This window comes from Capsicum annuum, chromosome 7 (assembly GCF_002878395.1).
Source record: "Capsicum annuum cultivar UCD-10X-F1 chromosome 7, UCD10Xv1.1, whole genome shotgun sequence".
Lineage (NCBI taxonomy): Eukaryota > Viridiplantae > Streptophyta > Magnoliopsida > Solanales > Solanaceae > Capsicum > Capsicum annuum.
This window is the reverse complement of record NC_061117.1, coordinates 32,396,746-32,418,569: the sequence shown is the minus strand read 5'-3', so window position 1 is coordinate 32,418,569 and position 21,824 is coordinate 32,396,746. Positions and strand designations below refer to the sequence as shown.

General features: G+C 35.3%; 1 long non-coding RNA gene across 1 annotated transcript; it reads right to left on the bottom strand.

Annotated features, from left to right (window-relative positions):
• Positions 1 to 233: 233 nt before the first annotated feature.
• Positions 234 to 21,498, bottom strand: LOC107877071. Its single transcript, XR_001676138.2, has 3 exons — positions 21,248 to 21,498; positions 6,790 to 6,838; positions 234 to 515 (listed from the first exon to the last, which is right to left on the bottom strand). It is a non-coding gene; the product is annotated as an uncharacterized LOC107877071 (long non-coding RNA).
• Between the last annotated feature and the right edge of the window lie 326 nt (positions 21,499 to 21,824).

Here is a 21,824-nt window from a genome sequence, read left to right as displayed (position 1 = left end):
TTTTTTGTAAAAATATATTGAAGCATGTAACTCATTCATACAGTAATATTTTTGTAGAACAAACATCTTTCATATCAATCCCTGCATCAAAATAATTTTTTTCATTGTTATATGATACATTACAGTACTTGTATGATACATGATACATAATTGTACATTTTAAGGTATTTTACTAGCTGTTATGTAAAATAATGATACATTATTGCTCTTATATCCATTTAACTGAAGTTGTTATGTTTTTTAACCTTAATTATAGTAAGTGTATACCAGCCTATGTCCTAAGATTGATGAGCTGAACTGTTTTCAATTGCCAAATCATGTTGGTATGGATTTGAATGATTCGGTCAATTCAACTTTACCGTCCACATCTAGTGATCAGCAGGAAAAAGTTGATCATAAAGCAATGATAATAGCTGGTTCATCACCGTCAGATGATTTTGAGGATTTTGCTACCCCATCACTGGTTGAAATGGTAATTAAGTCAAAGTCTAGGTCTGATAGATCATTGGCATCGCCTTTAAAAAAAAAGAAAGACAGAAGCTGAGCAAAGAAAGTCTGTGACTGTTCAAGAAAAGATTAAATCTCACTCATCTGCTAAAGAAGTCAATGTATTACCTCCTGGCACATCAAAATCATTTGTTGACCCAATCAATGAAGAAGCTCAAGACGAATTTATTGGACATTGGCAAACAGACACCACCAATTATTGCACATATGAGTGAGTTTATATAGTAAATTAATGTGTCTGGAGGCATACATCATGAGCAAGTTTTGCTTAAAGTTGATATGGATGCAATTGAATCATTTGTGAAGACATATGTAAATGCTACATGTATTTTTATTTTTAAAATTGGCTAGCTTGACATATTTAATACACTCTGTTTAACTTATAAAGGTTGACAAAAGAATTTATCACAATGAAGAATTAATGCAAAAACATTATGAAGAGATGAAAAAACAACATGAAGAGGTGATGTCAGACGTGAAAGAGATGCATAATGCTCCTCAAAAAGTAACTTTTGATTTTACTTTTTTAGTAAACTGTGAAGAATTACCATTAACAAGCAAATTCTTACACCTATAGAGCACTTTATGAGGAAGCCAGCAGTACTATCTTCCCTAAATCCTCAAATCAAAGTCTTCAGTCTAGTTACAAAACTTTTGAAGTAAGTATCTAAATTTCCTAGCCTTCCTAGTGTGTTTCAAGTATTCTATTCTTCCAACTATCTCCTTCTTAATTTGTTGAATAGAAATCTCTGTATGTATAATTATTCCTCTATACAACTTCCAATTTCGTGTTGTCCAAGTGTGATATATCCTTCACCTAAAATAGCTGCAGCCACCTCCTTCTCGAATTGCTTTCAGTGCCTCCCTTTAATCCGGCTTAAGAATTGTGTTATCTTTTTTCCATATGATGTAATCCCAAACCAAGTTTCTAATTCATTTTTCACTCTATTTGTCCAACTACATTTTGATAATAGATGTAGTTGTGTCTATAGTTTATCATCACCACATAACAAATAGTTATCATCATCCACTGGTATATGTATCTTACTCATGCTTTCTCTTGTTAGAAGTCTCTCCTGATTGACCAACCAAACAATAAATCTGTCTTGGTATTAAAATTTTATTCCAAATCAAATCAGCTTCCTATACTTCTCTCTGTCTACCAAACAATTGGCCATAGCTACAACTTACATTATGTGTTCCATTAGCAGTCAATTTATAAACTCCGTACTGATACCATAATTTCATCGCCTACTTAATAGAATTAATATTTTTCCAGTACTAGCTACTATCCTTGAGAGGCGTATGGTCCTAAAATTCCTGCTCACCTTTCATATAAAACCCATACACCCATCTAATCCATAAGGAGTTAACTTTTGTCGCCAGCTGCCATATCAATTTAACAACAAATGCAGTATTCCACAACTGACAACCTTTAATATTCAACCCTCCATTCTTTTTTTGCTTGTAGAGTTTTTCCGATGATACTAATGCTATTGTCCTCTTCTCTTTCATGTTTACCTATAAATAGTCTCTATACTTCTTGTCCACAGTTTTTACTACACTTTGGGGTAAGATAAAGACTGCACTCCAAAAGTTATAGATTGAGAATAATATGACATTAATGATCTGCAACCTACCTGCATATGATAGTGTTTTGAATAAGCAGTAGTGATTCTTTGAGTGATTTTATCAATCAACATTTGGCATTCTATTTTTGACCACTTCTTTGGGGATAAAGGCAATCCCAGGTATCTCATTGGAAGCTGACCAAGTGAAAAACTAGTGACCTACAAAATTTGATCTCTTAAGTCATCAGACACCCCTGCGACAAAAATATTTGATTTTTCTAGATTATCCATGAGTCCTGACACTCTACTAAAATAATGCAACACCTCCATCAACCTCCCAATAGATTTAATGTCCTCTTTATAGAATAACATTAAGTCATCCGCAAACATCAGATGATTCAACTTGATTTTCTTACACATAGGATGGAAATTGAAGTCAGGTAATTTCCCAACTTTATTCAGCGCTCTTGATAGATACTCCATAACAAGGACAAATAGCAAAGGAGACATTGTATCCCCTTACCTCAGTCCCCATTTCCCTTTAAAATACCCATAGGTTTCTCCATTGATCTTAATAAAAATTTTTGTAGATATGACACAAGTCATCACTAGCTTTGTAAAGATTCTAGGAAAACCACATCCTGTAAGTACTTCCTCAATGAAATCCCAAGCAACCATATCATAGGCCTTTTTAGGTCAATTTTTATCATACATCTCGGAGTTGTTTTACTCTTGTAGTGTCTCAAAAGGTCATGGCATATCAATACATTGTGCACAAGAAATCTTCCAGTAACAAACACTGCCTGATTTTCTGTCACAACGTTGCTTATTGTTGTTCACAGTCTATCATAAATCATCTTGGAAATAATTTTGTACAATACATTACAATAAGATATTGGCCTGAAATGCCCTGCATTTTGTGGTACCTCCACCTTTGGGATCAGAGAGATTGTAGTAACATTCAATTGCTGCAATAGCCTTCTATTTTCAAAGAAATTAAGTACTACCTTTTTGATATCCATGTCAACTATATCTCGGGCTGACCAAAAGAAGTCACTATCGTACCCATCTAGTCTAGGGCTCTTATCTTTATCAATATTGAATTCCGATAACTAAGTTTACTGGATTCTGATAACTGACAGAATGTACTGAGTTACAAGGACTGGTTGAGACTACTGAAGTTACTGAGATTAACTGTGAATACTGAGGTTGTTGAGGTTACTGAGCACTGAGATTACTGAGATACTGGACTACTGAGATTACTAAGATTACTGAGTTTTCCTGAGTCACATGACTGATTGAATTCTATATATCATTGGTTGACTGAGAGTATCATGATGACATGACATGGCTCTAGGCACACAGTTACATTTTTCCGGTACGAATACCCCCAGGACTCGATGGAAGGAAACAGACACAACATGACTAACTTGATCATAAGATTGGAGTCCACAATTCACATTTTTATAAGTAGGGAATATTTTACTTCATGTAGTTCTTCAACATCTTAAGCATGGTAGGGAGTGCATGGATATATTTCATGTACATATAGTATATCTCCACTATCATACATGCTTCATACCATAACAATAGCAACACATCAATAGCATGGAATTTATATTGAAGTATATAGCTAACATGGACTTGTCATTTAGATATCATGGAACCATGTAAACATGAATTTCTAGCATCCTAATCATTTTATCAAACACCTTTCATGCATTCTTTAAGACATAGGTGACTTTCATACTTGCACCATATTAAACCACCTAAAGTTCATGGTTTTCAATTAACAAACATATATATTCCATGAAAACAGCTTTAGACATCACATTGAAACTTAAACAACAATCGTCAACATGTACATACTCATATCACCACAAAAAGTTTACAAAATAATATTTAAAATATGGTTCTTGAGCTCTATGAACGGATTGGATCCATAGATGAACACTACGCATACCTTAAAGCTTGATCTTGAAAGAGATCTAATGTTTCTAAAGGTTCCTAAAGAAATCCTTAGGCTTGCCCTTGATTTTTCTTGACTAGGGTTTAACCCCTTTGGGAAAGAATGTTCTTGTTCCTGAGGAGATGATCTTGAGAGGAAACCTTAATCTTGTGGTTGAAAGTGTTTGAGAGAGCTTTTTGAGATGTTTTAACTAAAGAGAATGGAAGATAATACGTTCCTTGAGGGTTATAACTCATGGGAAGTGAAGAGAAAAGACCAAAATACCCTTATGAAATAAATTACCAATTGCTAAAAATAATAGCTGACGACATTTGTGACATGGCGTCAAAAATATGACAAGCCGTCAAAAATATCGTCACACAGAGAATGGATACTGCCTAAGGATGACGATATTTGTGACATGGTATCAAAAATATGGTAATCCATCAAAAATGTCATCACACAGAAGCTGGATTCTGCCTAAGGCTGACGACATTTGTGACATGGCATTAAAAATGTGGTAAGCTACCACGAATGTCGTCACTTAGGAGCTGGTTTCTGCCTAAGGCTGACGACCTTCGTGATAGGGCATCATAAATGTGGTAAGCTACCATGATTTCATCACTTAGGAGTTTTTTTCTACCTAAGGCTGACGACCTTCATGATAGGGCGTCACAAATGTGGTAAGTTACCACGAATGTCGTCACACTGTTTCCAGCCTGACATGCTGGAGTAAAATAGGAATAACTCTTTGGTCCGATATCGGATTTAGGCGAAACTTATATCGTTGGAAAGATAATTAAATTATATATTTTTTGATATATCATGAGCTCAAAAATTCCAAATATAATGAGATATATGCTCATTTGAAGTTGACTATACCAATATCCTTCTCAAGAATTCAATCGGTAAGGTATGTTTTAATTTGTCTGATAGCTGGGAGTTATTTGAAGCCTTAATATCTATCTAAATTACTCATAACACTATAAAATAACCATGATGTACTATGCATGAGCTTGGTACATGGCTCTAATATTGGTTTGAATTTTTTGGGGTATTACAATCTTTGACTCGATTCTATTAGCACCATGTCTATCATTCCATGTATATCGACTTCCTTTATGAGGCAATTCCATGATTTCACACTCCTCAACATAATCATGAAATTCATTGATCTCCCTTAAAGTAACAAAATTTCCTCCAACTCTATCATCTTTTTTAACACAGAATTAAAATCCCCTGTAATCAACTATTAAGTCTGCAGGTATCACAAGTGCTAATCAAATACTCCCATAAGCTTCTTCTTTATTCTCTACCATTAAAAGAATATATTATTGTAAGTAAGAAATTAGTCTTGCATGGGATATGCTTCACTTCACAAGTAACAGCTTGCGCAATCATACTTATCATTTTCACCGGAAAGTAGTCAGGTCTTCATATTATCACTATCCTCTCATTGTAGTGTGTGTCCAAATTTGTGACATACAACTTTTAATTTAATTACCTTAAATTTTATATACAATTATCTTATTAGAAAAGATATGTTTTCAGGTTTTTATTGACATTGATAGTTCAAATAGAGATGTGAAAAAGAATAAGAAAGATGGCGATGAATTAGGAACTCCGAAAGAACAACCAAAGGATATATCTGACAAGGTAAGCTAGTAGAAATTTTAGAAATATTTATTGTATATTATTTTTATAATATAATGTAATTTTTATGTACCAGAATGATGATGGGAATGTTGGATCTACAGGAGATCACAAGCTGGATGAAAAAACAAATGTTAAGTCTTTTCTGAAATTTATTTTTGATGAACCAGCTATACCGATAGAGACCATTGAAGTTCAACATGAACAAAAGGTACAGATAAAAAACTGTTTGAGGAGTGTATGTTATTAATGGGGAATATCAATCTGTTAAATAGGTTTGGCATGATATATAGTACAACTGACACATTCAATGAACAAAGTTTGATATATAGGTCAAATATATCTCAAAGATGTTATTATTTTATGATACATAATAATATTTGAGTTAAAAATGGTTTCCATAAAGACCATATTTAAAGGTGTAATGTTACAGATCTTTTAGCCTATATATGTCTAGTAGGTTCTGTTACATCTAACTAATTTTGAAATTTTTAGTCCGGTGTATCTAATCATTTTCATCTTTTAGGAGACTAGCATTGAGATTTTGACTATTGCATTTTAGGAATCCATAGATAACGTCGTAGCTGGAATTTCCTCACCAGTCATTGCAATACAGTCTGTTGAGCTTTCACAGAAAATAAATCTCCCTGATCCATCTTTAACAACAGACAACATTTAAGTTCAAAATAAGTTGGAGGCACGTATAACACATGGGGTGTAGATGTAATACCCCGGTAGTACACCTTAGATGCCATACGATGCTTATGGACACAAGTGATCACAAGCTAACCCATAAGCTGGTACCTTCTGTGAGCACTGAATAATAAAAACAAAATAACATGTGCGGAATATCTGAATTTGCTATAAGTTTTTAAATACTAACACATCTCTGAGTCATAAATCTAGAATCAACTGCCTAAAAATAACTGTTTGAAAACTAATAAAAATAATGGCAAACTGACTAACTATCTGAAGTGTCTAAAAGCCTCTAAAACTGACTGACTATGGAGTTGATGGCACAAACCCCAACTAACTTCGACTGACTACATAACTGAACTGCTCACATAACTAAATATAAGATAAACTCTTTCTCGAAGTATGAGGACTCACCATGATTATTGTTGCTGATATGATGGAATGTCTAAGTGCAGTCGAGAACCTGAGTATACGAACATATGATGTGAGACATCATAGCGTAAAAAATGAGTATGCAGTCAGTACTTTGAATATACTGGTATGCTAGATGAGGTTAGGTTCTTATACATGGGTTATATGCATGAATAAAGAATGACTGAATGAGTAGTGTGAGGTAATTGAATAACTGATATAAATGTGTGAATGTTGTAAAATCTGAAAATACACGACCAAGCATATAATATGATTCTGAAATAGTTTGTAAACTAAAATATTGAAATCTGGTAACAATACTGATAAACTGTATGTTATGGTCAAGAAAAATTAAACCAAATTCTATACTGAATACTAAAACTATAGCTGTGGGAGGTATCATCTAACCGATATGTCCCAAAGCTAAGCTGATCGGGGTCCAACCTGTGACCCTAGTTGAAAGGGTGCTAGTACCGTGCCATGGGTACTAACAATGGTTGTGTCAACCTTAAAATAGCAGGAAGACATCCTGTCAACCCTAAACTAATACAGAGACTCGTGATATATGTGTCAACCCTAAACTAGCAGGAAGACATCTCAAACCTACGTTGTCTATGTAGTTCTGTAACTCAGGGATTGCTACTAAGGGTCAAACATTATACTAACAGAAATTCCCTCATCCATGGGTTTGCTCTATTCTGAATCCTACTCCCAACTAAACTGACACAGATTACAAGATTGAACTAAGTTTAACTAAAGAAGGAAGTGACTCGGATTACTAAACTGATCTAAGTTTGACTAACATGATAACTGACTAAACTGACAATGCTCCTACGTGTTTGAAATCATTCTAAAAATACTGAGACTAAGTAAACAACTAAATTTTATATATTCCTAACCTCTAAGAGTCGATAGCAATAATAATAGGAACACTTAAACACTCTAAAACCATGATAGAAACCATTTTGCTAAAACTCATTTCTTAGACATTTCATCAAACACATAAGGGTCATGAATTTAAAGCATGGGAATATTTTAAAACAAATAATTAATCATATGGATACAATACTTAACTATAAATTTGGGATTTAATATGAAAACATCATCATTCTAATTTGTAAGGTTTAAGTTCAACAAATGTAAGACCCTACAAAATCCTAAGCTTAACTCAGTCCTATAAAGTTTATTAAGGGGTCTCAGACCTAGAATATTTTAGCTAAGTATTCAGACTTAGTGTTATTTTAGCCTTCATAGGTTGGAGACTCTATTTCATGACCCTCATGACCTTAAAGTAATGATTTTTAGGTTGAATCATGATCAGGAATGTCAGTAGGTATTCTTGGATAAGTTTTAGATTTTTTAAACTCATTTGAAATACATTTAAAAGCTCAAACTAGTAGATCAATGTGATCTCAACGTGCCACATCACCCTTCGCGTTGATGAGTATTTTTCCCCCAGCTCCCAGTACAAATTCCAGTGAACCAACGTAGACTCAACGCAGTACGTTGGCTATCATGTCGATGCCAATGACTCGATGCATCGGTCTATGTGTCGCTAAATTAGTTTTTAGTCATTAAAAAGCCACATCCTCAGGGGTAATTAGGTCTTTTCCCACCTTATGTCAGCCCCCAAAACACGAAATTAAGCCCCTTTAGAGGAAAAATCCATTAATCTTTCTCAAAATTACTCAAGATGCAAACCCTAGGATCTCTAATTCAAGATTCAGCCTTGAAGAACACTCCATCATTCTTCACAAATTTGAATACCAAGGTATGTGAAGTATTCATCCAAGAGTTTTCTTCCACCCTTGGAGTTCAAAAAACTCTTTCTAAATACAAGTTAATTGATTTCATGGATTTCATGTTGGATCTTGAATGTATAAATGATTATGATGTTAATAGTGATCTAATTCCATGATTTGTCCTAAGTTTCAGGCAAACTAATTTAATTGTGAATTAAATTTTGTGAACTACATGTCAAACTCTTAAATGCAAGTTGAATGTAGAATCCATAATATTACTACATGTTTATTGATATGTGAAATACCCATGATCCCCAAGTATCTGTCAAATGCTTATGTTATTAGAATAGTCCAAGCATAACATGCTATTGTGTAATTTCAATCATGCACAAGCTCATATATAACAAGTGTTTAACAAAAATGTCCAAGTAAATGTATTATTAGCAAGCTAGTACCATTATGCTACTAAAGTCTTGCAGTGATTTACTTTTCATGCTATCGAGTCCTGAAGTATTTAATACCCGATAATTTAGCTATTTACGTAGAGCCAGTGTCAGTTACAGAATAATCTCAGTCATGTCATGATCAGTAGTACTCTTAGTCAGTTATAGAACTTAAGAAAAGTTCAGTAGACTCAGTATCAGTCCAGTTCAATTCAATATTCAGTTCAGACCTTAGTAAATTCAGTCAGTTAACAAAATTCAGTGAACTCAATTCAGTTCAATTAGATAGTATAATTAGTAATAGTTCAGTCAAACCTAGTATAAACTAGGATTTAGTTCAGTGTCTATTCAGTTGAGAGTAGAATTCAACACCGAGCGAACCCAGGGATGGGGGCATTCCTGCAGCAGAGAGTTTGACCCTTAGTAGCAATCCCTGCATTACAGAACTACGTAGCTAGTGTAGGTTGAGATATCTTCCTGCCATACTAGGTTTGATACATCTCATAAGGGTTTTACTTCCAATGAGGGTTGACGAAAGAGCTTTCTATCAGAGAGGGTTAACTTACAGTTATCTTTACTCATGGCATGGTACTGACACCCTTTTAACTGGGGTTACGGGTTTGACCCTAATCTATTCAAAAAAGGGGCATGTTGGTTAGATAATTACCTCCCACAGTCTCAGTTTTAGTTCCAGTCTCAGTATGGAACTCAGTTTAGTTCTACAGAATTAAGACTGTCAGATACAATCACTCAATTTAGTACGGAACTCAGTACAGTTCCACAGAATTAGGACTGTCAGATACAGTTATTCAGCTATCATTTATATAGTATCAATAAACTCATATATCAATAAATCAGTAATTCAAAACTCAATATCCAGTATTATCACGACCTCAGTTACAGTTTACATATTCATGCATGTACTCTTATTTAGTTATACTCATGTTATTCAGTCAGTATTATTCATGCATATGAACCCACGCATCTCAATATACCTCACTTAGCATACTAGTACATTCAAAGTACTGACACATACCTTTCTTTTATGCTATGATATCTTATATCATAGGTTCAAACACATGACTTCCGATCATACTTAGCAGCCGGATCCATCAGCAGCAGACTAGTGGTGAGTCCTTATTATTTGAGGACAAATTTATTATTATAGTGTTTCAGTACTCAGTTTATTTCAGTTGTCGGAGTTAGTTGGGTACTTGTCCCATCCAGTCCTTATTTAGATAGTAGAGGCTTTTCAGAATAGAGTATTTTCAGATAGATGTTTAGTTTCAGTATTTATTTCAAATTTGAACCTTATGGTAAGTTTTTGCATAATTACAGTATTATTATTTAGTTATTGAAGTGGGTACCAGTCATGGGTTAGCTTGTGGTCCTTAAAGATTATGAGCACCGTGGAGCATTCGGGGTACAGACTTCGGGCATTACAAACTTAGTATCGGAGCCTAAGGTTCAACGGAGTCCTAGGAAGTATGAAAGACATATATAGTAGAGTCTTGTGCATAGGTGTGTAGCATGCCCCACTTATGGACAGGAGAATATTAGATTTTTTAGGAAAAGTTTTCCTTCTTTCAGTATTCATGTCGTGCGAGTGAGCATGAGCCCAAGTTGAACTCTCATTCTAATATGTTCTATCCTTTTCATTTATAGAACATGCCTCCCAAAAATACTAATGATAAAAGAACCAAAAATCAGTCAATATCTCAGCCATTCAGGTAGATCCCCTGGACGAACATGTCTTTCACTCTGAATTCAGAGTAGCTTTCACCACCCTAGCTCATTCTGTGACAGCCCTAAATAAATGCTCAGCTGTTATTCTGACCAATCCAGTGGCTAATACTGTTACATCCAGGATTCAAGACTTCACCCGAATAAACCCTCCATTTTTTAATGGGTCTAAGTCAGATGAGGACCTTCAAGAATTTCTTGATTAGGTGCAAAAAGTTACAGATATTATGGGCATGACAGTTAGTGAGAGTGCCAAGTTATATGTATATCAGTTGCAGGATATGGCTCACTCATGGTTCAACTAATGGAAAGTAGAGAGGGTCGTAGATGCAGGACCTATTGAATAAGAGGAGTTTTCTATTGCTTTTCTGGATAGGTTTTTCCCACTAAAGTTGAGAGAAGCGAGGGTTTTGGAGTTTATAAATCTGAGACAAGGAAACATGATGGTACAAGAGTATTCTCTTAAGTTTACTCAGTTATCCAGATATGCCCCTCATGTGGTAACAGATAGCAGAGCAAAGATAAGTAAGTTTGTGTCATGGGTGTCTAGCGGTGTGGTCAATGAGTGTAGGACCACAATGCTGATTAAAGAGATGGACATATCCAGGCTTATAGTCCATTCTCAGCAGATAGATAAGGCTAAGAATAGGAAGAACAAAAGAGCGAGAACAGGCAGTTTCAACTTAGCTCAGCCTAAGTCAGAGGGTAGTAATCATTCTAAGTTCCGCCCAAAATCCTCAGCCCCAGCTCCGTCCTTAGCCAGTGCTCCCATGCCAAAATTTAAAGATAGCAATAGAGATATGGCATCAGTCCCTAAACCCCAGGGTAGTGTTAGGAGTACCCGAACAAATCCTCTCTGGTAAAAGTATAGCAGAAACCAACAGGGTGTCTGCAGAACTGGCAATGATGTATGTTTTGAATGTGGAAAGCCAAGATATTGAGTCAGACAGTGTCCTCAAGTAGGTTCGCAGAGTCAGCATAATCGTCCCTTAGCTCAGTCAAGTCACCCGAACCAGTAGGGTGCCACTACTAGTGGGCAACGCCCAAACAAACTCTATGCATTTTAGTCTCGATAGGATCAAAAAATTTCTCCTGATGTGGTTATTAGTATGTTACAAGTTTATTATTTGCATGTTTATGCTTTGCTATATCCAAAAGCTTCTTTATCTTTTGTAACTCCTTATATCGTTGTTGGCTTCGGGGTCAGTCCTAAAATTCTAGCAAAGCCTTTCTCAGTATCTACCCCAGTGGATAAATCTATCATAGCCCGGCGGATATACAGGAACTATCTGATTATTGTATCTCAAAAAGTCACTTTAGCAGACTTAGTCAAATTAGAGATAACTGATTTTGATATCATTCTCGGTATGGATTATCTTCATTCCTTCTATGCCTTAGTTGACTAAAAAAACAAAATTGTCCAGTTTTAGTTTCCAAATGAGTCTATCCTAGAGTGGAGGGGTAGTACTTTAGCACTTAGGGGTCAGCTTGTTTCCTACCTTAGGGCAAGGAAAATGATATCTAAGGGATGTGTCTATCATCTCATTAAAGTCCAGGACTCTAGATCAGAAACCCCTACTCTTGAGTCAGTATCAGTAGAATGTAAATTCCCAGCTATATTTCCTGAAGATCTTCCTGGTGTCCCTCCCAAAAGGGAAATCGACATTGGAATAGACCTTCTTCCAGACACTCAGCCCATATCTATTCTGCCATATAGAATGGCACTGTAGAAATTAGAGAATTAAAAAAACATCTGAAATATCTCCTAGATAAGGGATTTATCAGACCCAGTATATCCCTGTGGGGTGCACCAATTCTATTCGTGTATAAGAAAGACAGTTCCCTCAGAATGTGTCTAGACTACCATCAGCTAAATAAAGTCACGATCAAAAAAAAGTATCCATTTCTAAGAATCGATGAATTATTTGACCAACTTCAGGGTGCCAGTTACTTTTCTAAGATAGACCTTAGATCAGGCTATCATCAGCTCAGAGTCAGAGAATGTGACATCCCAAAAATAGCTTTCAAAACTGGGTATGGTCACTTTGAGTTCTTAGTTATGTCATTTGGTCTTACAATGCCCTAGCATCTTTTATGGAATTGATGAACCATGTGTTCAAGCAGTACTTAGACATGTTCATCATAGTCTTCATAGATGAAATCCTTGTCTACTCCCGCAGTGAGCGTGATCATGCAGACTATCCTAGAATAGCATTGTAGGCTCACAAAATCATCAGTTATTCACCAAATTTAGTAAGTGCAAATTTTGGCTACGGTCAGTAGCTTTTCTCAGCCATATCATTATCGGTGAGGGTATTAAAGTTGATCCACAAAAGACCGAAGCAATAAAAAACTGGACCAGACCTGTCTCTCCAATAAATAGAAGTAGTTTCTTGGGTTTGGATGGCTATTATCGACGATTTATTGAGGGATTTTCGTCTATTGCATCCCCAATGTCCAGATTGACTCAGAAAAAGGTCAAATTCTAGTAGTCAGATTCTTGTGAGAAAAGTTTTTAGAAGTTAAAGACTAGACTCGCTATAGCCCCAGTTTTGACTCTACCAGATGGTTCAGATGGATTTATGGTATATTGTGATGATTACGGGGTTGGTTTGGGGTGTATTTTGATGCAGAGAGGTAAGGTTATAGCCTACGCCTCTAGATAGATTAAGCCCCATGAAAAGAACTATCCAACTTATGATCTTCAGTTAGCAGCAGTAGTATTTGCCTTAAAGATTTAGAGGCACTACTTGTATGGTGTGCACGTCGATGTGTTCACTGACCATAAAAGCCTACAATATGTGTTCTCTTAGAAATATCTAAACCTCCATCAGAGAAGGTGGTTGGATTTATTGAAGTACTATGATATGAGCATCCTGTATCATCCAGGTAAAGACAATGTATTGGTTGATACTCTAAGTACGATGTCTATGGGTAGTATTGCTCATATGGATGATGGTAAGAAGAAGTTAGCTCATAAAGTTCATTAGCTTGCCCGACTAGGTGTCCGCTTAGTTGATTCAGCAAAAGGTAGTGTATGGGTGTAGAGTAGTACAGAATCATCCCTCATTTCCAAAGTAAAGGAAAAGTAGGATAGGGATCCCAGTCTCGTTAAGTTGAAAGCATCAGTCAGAGATTAGAAGATAGAGGTTTTCTCCTAAGTAGGGTATGGTGTATTGCATTGTCAAGGTCGGCTATATGTGCCAGGTGTAGATGACCTGAGACACCAGATTCTTGTAAAAGCGCATGGTGGGTGTTACTCTATTCTTCTTGGGGCCACTAAGATATATCGTGATTTATAGGAGATCTATTGGTGGAGTGGGATGAAGAGAGACATCGCAGAGTTTGTAGTTAAGTGCTCTACATATCAGCAGGTTAAGATTGAGCATCAGAAACCCAATGGGTCTATGCATGAGTTCAGTATTCTCACTTAGAAGTGGGAGGAGGTGAACATGGATTTTGTGATGGGTTTGCCTCATACTCGTCGTCAACATGATTCAATTTGGGTTATTATAGACAGGATGACCAAATCAATTCATTTCTTACCAGTTCATACCTCTTATTTAGCCAAGGACTATGCCAAGCTCTATGTCAGGGAGTTGGTCAGATTACACAGAGTTCTAATATCTATAATCTCAGATATAGGTACCTAGTTTACCTCTCATTTCTAGAAAGCCTTGCAAAAGGATCTTGGTACCTAAGTCCACATCAGTACAGTGTTTCACCCTCAGAAAGATGGTCAATCAGAAAGGACCATTCATACTTTAGAGGATATGCTGCGAGCATGTGCTATTGACTTTAAAGGTAATTGGGATTACCACTTTCCTTTGATTGAATTTGCATATAACAACAGTTACCATTCTAGCATTCAGATGGCTCCGTTTGAGACAATCTATGAGAAAAGATATAGATCTCTCATTGGTTGGTTTAAAGTGGGTGAGGCCATAGTGGTAAGGCCTGACTTGGTATTTGATACCTTAGAAAAAGTTCAGCTGATCAGGGAAAGTCTTAAGACAGCTCAGAGCTAACAAAAATCATATGCAGATATGCGCAGAAAGGATCTCGAGTTTGAGATTGGTGATTATGTGTATTTAAAAATCTCTCCTATGAAAGGAGTGAAAAGGTTTGGAAAGAAGGGGAAGCTCAGTCCCGATATATCGGTCCTTACCGACTTCTTAGCTATTTCAAAAAGGTAGCTTACGAGCTTCAGTTGCCTTCAGACTTAGCTTTAGTCCATCCAGTGTTCCATGTCTCCTTGCTAAAGAACTGCATAGGTGACCCAACAGTTTTAGTCCCTGTAGGGAGTATAGACGTTCAAAACAACCTCTTTTATAAGGAGATTCCAGTTGAAATCCTGGATTATCATATTCGCAGACTAAGGAACAAAGAGGTCCCTCTAGTCAAAGTTCTTTAGTAGAATTAGTCTGTTGAGGGAGCTACATAGGAATCAGAAGCAGATATACGAACCAAGTATCCTCACCTCTTCCCCGCAAACTCAAACTCAACCCAAGGTAACAGTTTTTCCTTGAACTTACTCTATTACATGCTCAAATTTTCCTTTATAGGCTTGGTACCAATTACCATTGCATATTTAGTTGTGACTTCATGCATCATATATTCATGAGAAACTCAGATTATTAGCAATCCCAGTCATGCATTCATGAATAATGTTTAGCTATGTACTCATGCATCAGATATGCATGCTCAGTATGAAATTTCAGCATATCAGCAGTGTTAGTTATTAAATTATGTTGCATTTGTGCATATCCAGTATATAAGTTCAGTCTATCAATATTTTTAGCTTAGTAAGTCTCATTCGAGGATGAATGTTCCCAAGGAGGAGATATTGTAAGACCCCACAAAATTCTAAGCTTAACTCAGTCCTTTAAATTTTGTTAAGGGGTCCCAGACTTAGAAAACTTTAGCTAAGTATTCAGACTTAGTGTTATTTTAGCCTTTGTAGGTTGGTAACTCTATTTCACGACTCTCATGACCTTAAAGTAATGATTTTTAGGTTGAATCATGATCAAGAATGTCAGTAGGTATTCTCGATAAGTTTTAAATTTTTTGAACTTTATTTGAAACATATTTGAAAGCTCAAACCAGTGGATCAATGTGATCTCAACGTTCCACATTTCCCATCGCATCGATGAGTATTTTTCCCCAGCTCCCAATGTAAATTCTAGTGAACCGATGTGACCTCGATGTGGCGCGTTGGCTATCGCATCGATAGTAATGACACGGCGCGTCGGTTTGTGCGTCGCTAAATTAGTTTTTAGTCATTAAAAATCCGCGTCCTCAGAGGTAGTTGGGTTTTTTCCCACCTTATGTCAGCCCCCAAAACACGAAATTAAGCCCCTTTAGAGGAAAAATCCATTCATCCTTCTCAAAATTTGTTAAGAAGAAAACCCTCGGATCTCTAATTCAATATTCAGCCTAGAAGAACACTTCATCATTCTTCAAAAATTTGAACACCAAGGTATTTGAAGTGTTCATCCAAGGGTTTGCTTCCACCCTTGGAGTTTAAGAAAATCTTTCTAAATACAAGTTAACTGATTTCATGGATTTCATGTTGGATCTTAAATGTATTAATGATTATGATGTTAATGGTGATCGAATTCCATGATTTGTCCCAAGTTTCATGCAAACTAGTTTAATTGTGAATTAAATTTTGTGAACTACATGTCAAACTCTTGAATTGCAAGTTGAATGTAGAATCCATGATATTACTACATGTTTATTGATATGTGAAATACCCATGCTCCCTAAGTGTTTGTCAAAATGCTTATGTGATTAGACTAGTCCAAGAATAACATGTTATTGTAAGAATTCCATCATGCACAAGCTCATGTATAACAAGTGTTTGACAAAAATGTCTAAGTGAATGTATTATTAGCAAGCTAGTACCATTATGCTACTAAAGTCATGCAGTGATTTACTTTTCATGCTATTGAGTCCTGGGGGTATTTAATACCCAATAATTTAGTTGTTTACCTATAGCTAGTGTCAGTTACAGAATAATATCAGTCATTTCTTGATCAGTAGTAGTCTCAATCAATTATAGAACTCAGGAAAAACTCAGTAGACTAAATATCAGTCCAGTCCAGTTCAGTATTCTATTCAGAGCTCAGTAAATTTAGTCAATTAACAGAACTCAGTAGTATTTCGTCAGTCAACGAAACTCAGTGAACTCAGTTCAGTTCATTTAGATAGTATAATCAGTAATAGTTCAGTCAAGCCTAGTATAAACTGGGATTCAATTCAATATATATTTAGTTGGGAGTAGGATTCAGCACCGACCAAACCCAGGGATAGGGGCATTTCTTTCGGTAGAGGGTTTGACCCTTAGTAGCAATCCTTGTGTTACAAAACTACTAGTCTGTGTAGGTTGAGATATCTTCTTGTCAGACTAAGGTTGATACATCTCATACAGATTTTCCTGCCTACGAGGGTTGACAAAAGAGCTTCTTGTCAAAGAGGGTTAACTCACAGTTGTCTTTACCCGTGGTATAGTACTGATATCATTCCAACTAGGGTTATAGGTTGGACCCCAATCTATTCTGAAAAAAGGCATATCGGTTAGATGATTAACTCTCATAGTTTCAGTTTCAGTTCCAGTCTCAGTATAGAACTTAATTCAATTCTATAGAATAAGGACTATCAGATACAATCACTCGGTTCAGTACAAAACTTAGTACAGTTCTACAGAATCAGGACTGTCAAATACAGTCATACAACTATCAATTATACAATATCAGTAAACTCAGATATCAATAAATCAGTAATTCAGAACTCAGTATCCAATGTTATCATGACCTCAGTTACAGTTTATGTATTCATGTATGTACTCTCATTCAGTTATACTCATGTTATTCAATCAGTATTGTTCATGTATATGAACTCATGCATCTCAGCCTACCTCACTTAGTATACCAGTACATTCAAAGTACTGACACATACCTTTCTTTTGTGCTATGATATTTTATATCATAGGTTCAGACGCATAGGCATCTAATCATACATAGCAGCCCGATTCATTAGTAGCATACTAGTGGTGAGTCCTCAATTTTTGAGGATAAATTTATTATTTCCGTATTTCAGTACTCAGTTTATTTCAGTAATCGGAGTTAGTTGGGGACTTGTCTTATCCACTCTTTATTCAGACAATAGAGACTTTTAAGACTAGATAATTTTCAGATAGATGTTCAGTTTCAATAGTTATTTTAGATTTGAACCTTATGGCAAGTTTCCACATAATTACAGTATTATTATTTAGTTATTGTAGCAGGTACTAGAAATGGATTAGCTTGTGGTCCTTCAGGATTATGAGCACTATGTAGCGTTAGAGGTACAGACTCGGGGCATTACAATGACAATTACTTGAAGACACCATGTAAAATCAATATTCATAAGGATTCATGGAGATAGTATAATGTAAATGTGTAAATTCATGATTTTAAATCTTAAAAATGGATTCTTTGACTCCATGGGTGAAAAGAACCCAAGGATGAACATCAAACATACCTTAAAGTTTTAATCTTAAAAGAGAATCAACTTTTCTTGAACGTTCTTGGATTGGGAATCACAATTTCTTGATTATCTCGAAGAGAATGTAATGGAGTCTTGTTGTTCTTGGGAGATGACCTTAAGAAGAAACCCTAATCTTGTTCTTGGGAATAAAGAGGGTTAATGGCTTTTAAAACTGATTGATAATGGATAAGTATATTTATTTGATGATTTATGTCGTGGGAGGTAGGGTTTGAGTTGAGGAAAAGACCAAAATACCCCTCCGAAGCTAAATAAGAGTTGATGACTTGAGCTGATAACTTATCAACTAGTTGATGACTTATCAACTCAAGTTGGCACTTTTGTAGCTGAGATGGTTATAGGTGACGACTTGGTTGATAAGTTGTCACTTAGTTGATGACTTATCACCTCAAGTCGTCATTTTGAAGCTGAAGTTGATGACTTTATGGTTTGGCCTGACGACTTGGTTGATAAGTCGTCACTTAGTTTACAGCTTATCACCTCAAGTCATCACTTTGCTGATAGACAGACATGCTAAGGTAAAATAAGTATAACTTTCCACTCTGATATTGAATTAAGGTTGTGTTGGAAAGAAGACTTAGGGACCTTTAATATGATATAAAGTATGGTACCTGAATTTATATATACTGGGAGATACACTCATTTAAATTTGACCATAGCTAGAACATTTTTTTCAAAACTCTATCAATAGAAAAGTCATAACTCGTCTTTGAGTTAGGAGGCACTACAAAAAAAACTGTGTTTATCGATGAAATTTACTGACGGACTAATTTTCATCACAATATAGCGACGGATCAGTAATGGAACATTCAATTTGGTCAAAAACATAACAGTTCAATTTTTTGGTATGCTATTAGCAACGAATCAGTGACGAAATTAAAATTCTGTCACTAAATAATAGCAGGAAAAATTGACGCCTAAATTTAGTGACAGATTAGCAATGAAATATTGGTCGCTATTTTAATTATTTCATAGCAACGGATTTAGCAACAAACTTTGGTCGGTATGCTTCATTTTTTGAAAAAAAAATCATTTTATTTAGCGACCAACATTTCCGTCATGAAGTATTAATTATATTTTTTAATTAATATTAAAGAATATAAAAGGGCGGGCTTCTAGAGTTATTATTCATTTCAGCCCCCCCAGCCCCCGCATTTCTTTTTCTACTCTCCCTCTCTCAAGAATTAAATATGATTTCAATGAGTTTTGCACCAATTTGAATGAGTGTTTGCACGAATCAAAGACATTTATGCATGTATTGAAGGTCAAGCTAACACTGGGTTGCCGATTTGAAGCATTTAAAGGTATTTGCTTCCACTGTTATACTTTATCCGAATTCAAATTAGTGTTTTCTTTAATTTTTGAGTCAATTTTAAATTATTGTTCGAATTGAAGGTTAAATTTATCTATTCTTTGAGAATCCGTTTGGTTTTGGATGTTTTGTCCATGATTTTACATTACAGTGGGGGTGAATATTGTGATTTCTCTTTAGTTTACATAGTTGGGGTTAGGGTTCATGGAAACAGTTGGGGCTAGGGTTTATTTGGGTCTGATTTATGAATTTTCTGTGGTCTGATTTATGGATTTTGGGGATTCATTTGGAATTTGTGGTATGTTGTTGTAGTTTTGGGGTTTGGTATGTAGAAGATAGTTATAGGATGTGTCATGATCTTGCAACATGTAGAAAGATAGTTATAGTAACTTGTATGTTCTTGTGAGAAACTGAAACATTGAACTATTGTCTGTTCTTTCCAGCAGTTCTCCTCCTCCTTCGTCTATTAGGTTACTTACTTTTTTATATTGCACTGATTATCTTAGAAATCTTCAAGTTTTAGTATTATGTTGTGTGTGTGTGCTATTCGTGCAGAACCTCTTCAGTTTGTTTCTAATTCCATTATTGTTTATATATTCAAAATATTCTTTCAGGTGCCTTTTTACTGGATTTGGTATAGTGCAGTGGTGGCAAAATAAGTGAAATATTGTATACAGTCAGGTGTGTTTTTAAATAATTGATTATGTTTGTAACTTATTTTTGTTATTAAGCATGTACCGATAAATTTGTTGTAAAAATAAACTATGTATCACTTATATCTTATTTTTATTGTAAACTAGTTTTGTTTTCTACTTTGAGAGCATCAATTTGAATAATTTAGTGAAACTTTTAAACTGTCAATTAATCTACTTAATTATGCTTTCTTTGCTAACTAGTTCTTCATATAGAGTCTGATCATAGATTATCGTATTTTGTTAATATGAATTTCCAACAAGGTTAATTAGTAGATTAATTGTCACGTTTCTTATTAAGCTAGTTAATTAGCACTGATTATCCTATTTTTTTGTTTCAACCTTAATAGGAACATGAATAATCTAGAGCGTGGTTGGATGTATGAGAGTTAGATGGCCGAGGGGCTTTATACTCTAGATTTGTAATCGGGCTGGATGAATTTATTCAATTTGCATGTTCTTAACAAAATTGCATGAGTGGTGACAAATTTAAATGTCTATGTGCAAAATGTCAGAACTATAAATTCATGGATGTCGAAACTGTTAAATGTCACCGTTATCAATCTGGATTTGTTGAGAACTATTTTATTTGGAAGCATTAAGGGAAAAGAGATGGTATAAGTAGGACTTCTTATGGTAATGACTTGCATGGTGGTGGTCAACCTGTATTCGGAGAGAATCCATACCGACAAATGATTTTGGATGCAGCTGGTCCCAACTTTTCTCAGGATTCAAGTTGGTAATCTTATAGCAATATTGAACCTAAGTCATCTCTTCCTTGTCAACATTCAATGGAGAAAGATCATAATCTCGTGTCTCAAAAATATTTTGATTTACTAGATGCTCCTAATGCAGAATTATATCCGAGTTCATCTATCACTCAACTCACAGTTGTCTCTCAAATTTTGAATATTAAAATGGAGAATAATATGTCGTAGAGAGGCTATAACTAGATGACTCAATTTCTTAAAGAGGATTTACCTGAAGATAACATAGTTCTTGATAACTATTATTAGACGAAGAAGCTAATGCGTAGCTTGGGTTTGCCAGTTGAAAAAATTGATTGTTGTGAATTAGGATGTATGTTGTATTAGGGGGATGATGATGAACACCTTACATCTTGTAAATTTTGTGGCAAGCCAAGGTATACGCGTTGTGTTGGCTTTTGTAAGAGAAAATTAGTCCCTTACAATAAAATGTATTATTTTTCTTTGAATTTGAGATTGCAAAGATTATATGCATCCCATGCTACATTTGTCGACATGAGATGGCATCATGAGTATAAAAAATAGGAAGGTGTGATGCGCCATCCATCATATTCTAAGTCTTGGAAGCACTTCAATGAAACTGATCCCTTTTTTGCTGCTGAACCAAGAAATGTTAGGTTGGAGTTATGTACGGATGATTTTCAAATATTTAGTCAGTCTGGAAGAAAATATTCTTTGTGGCCAGTGATTGTCACTCCATACAATTTACCTCCAGGAATGTGCATGAAAGAGGCTTATATGTTCTTAACTATCATTGTTCCAGGTCCCATCAATCCCAAACATAAAATTGA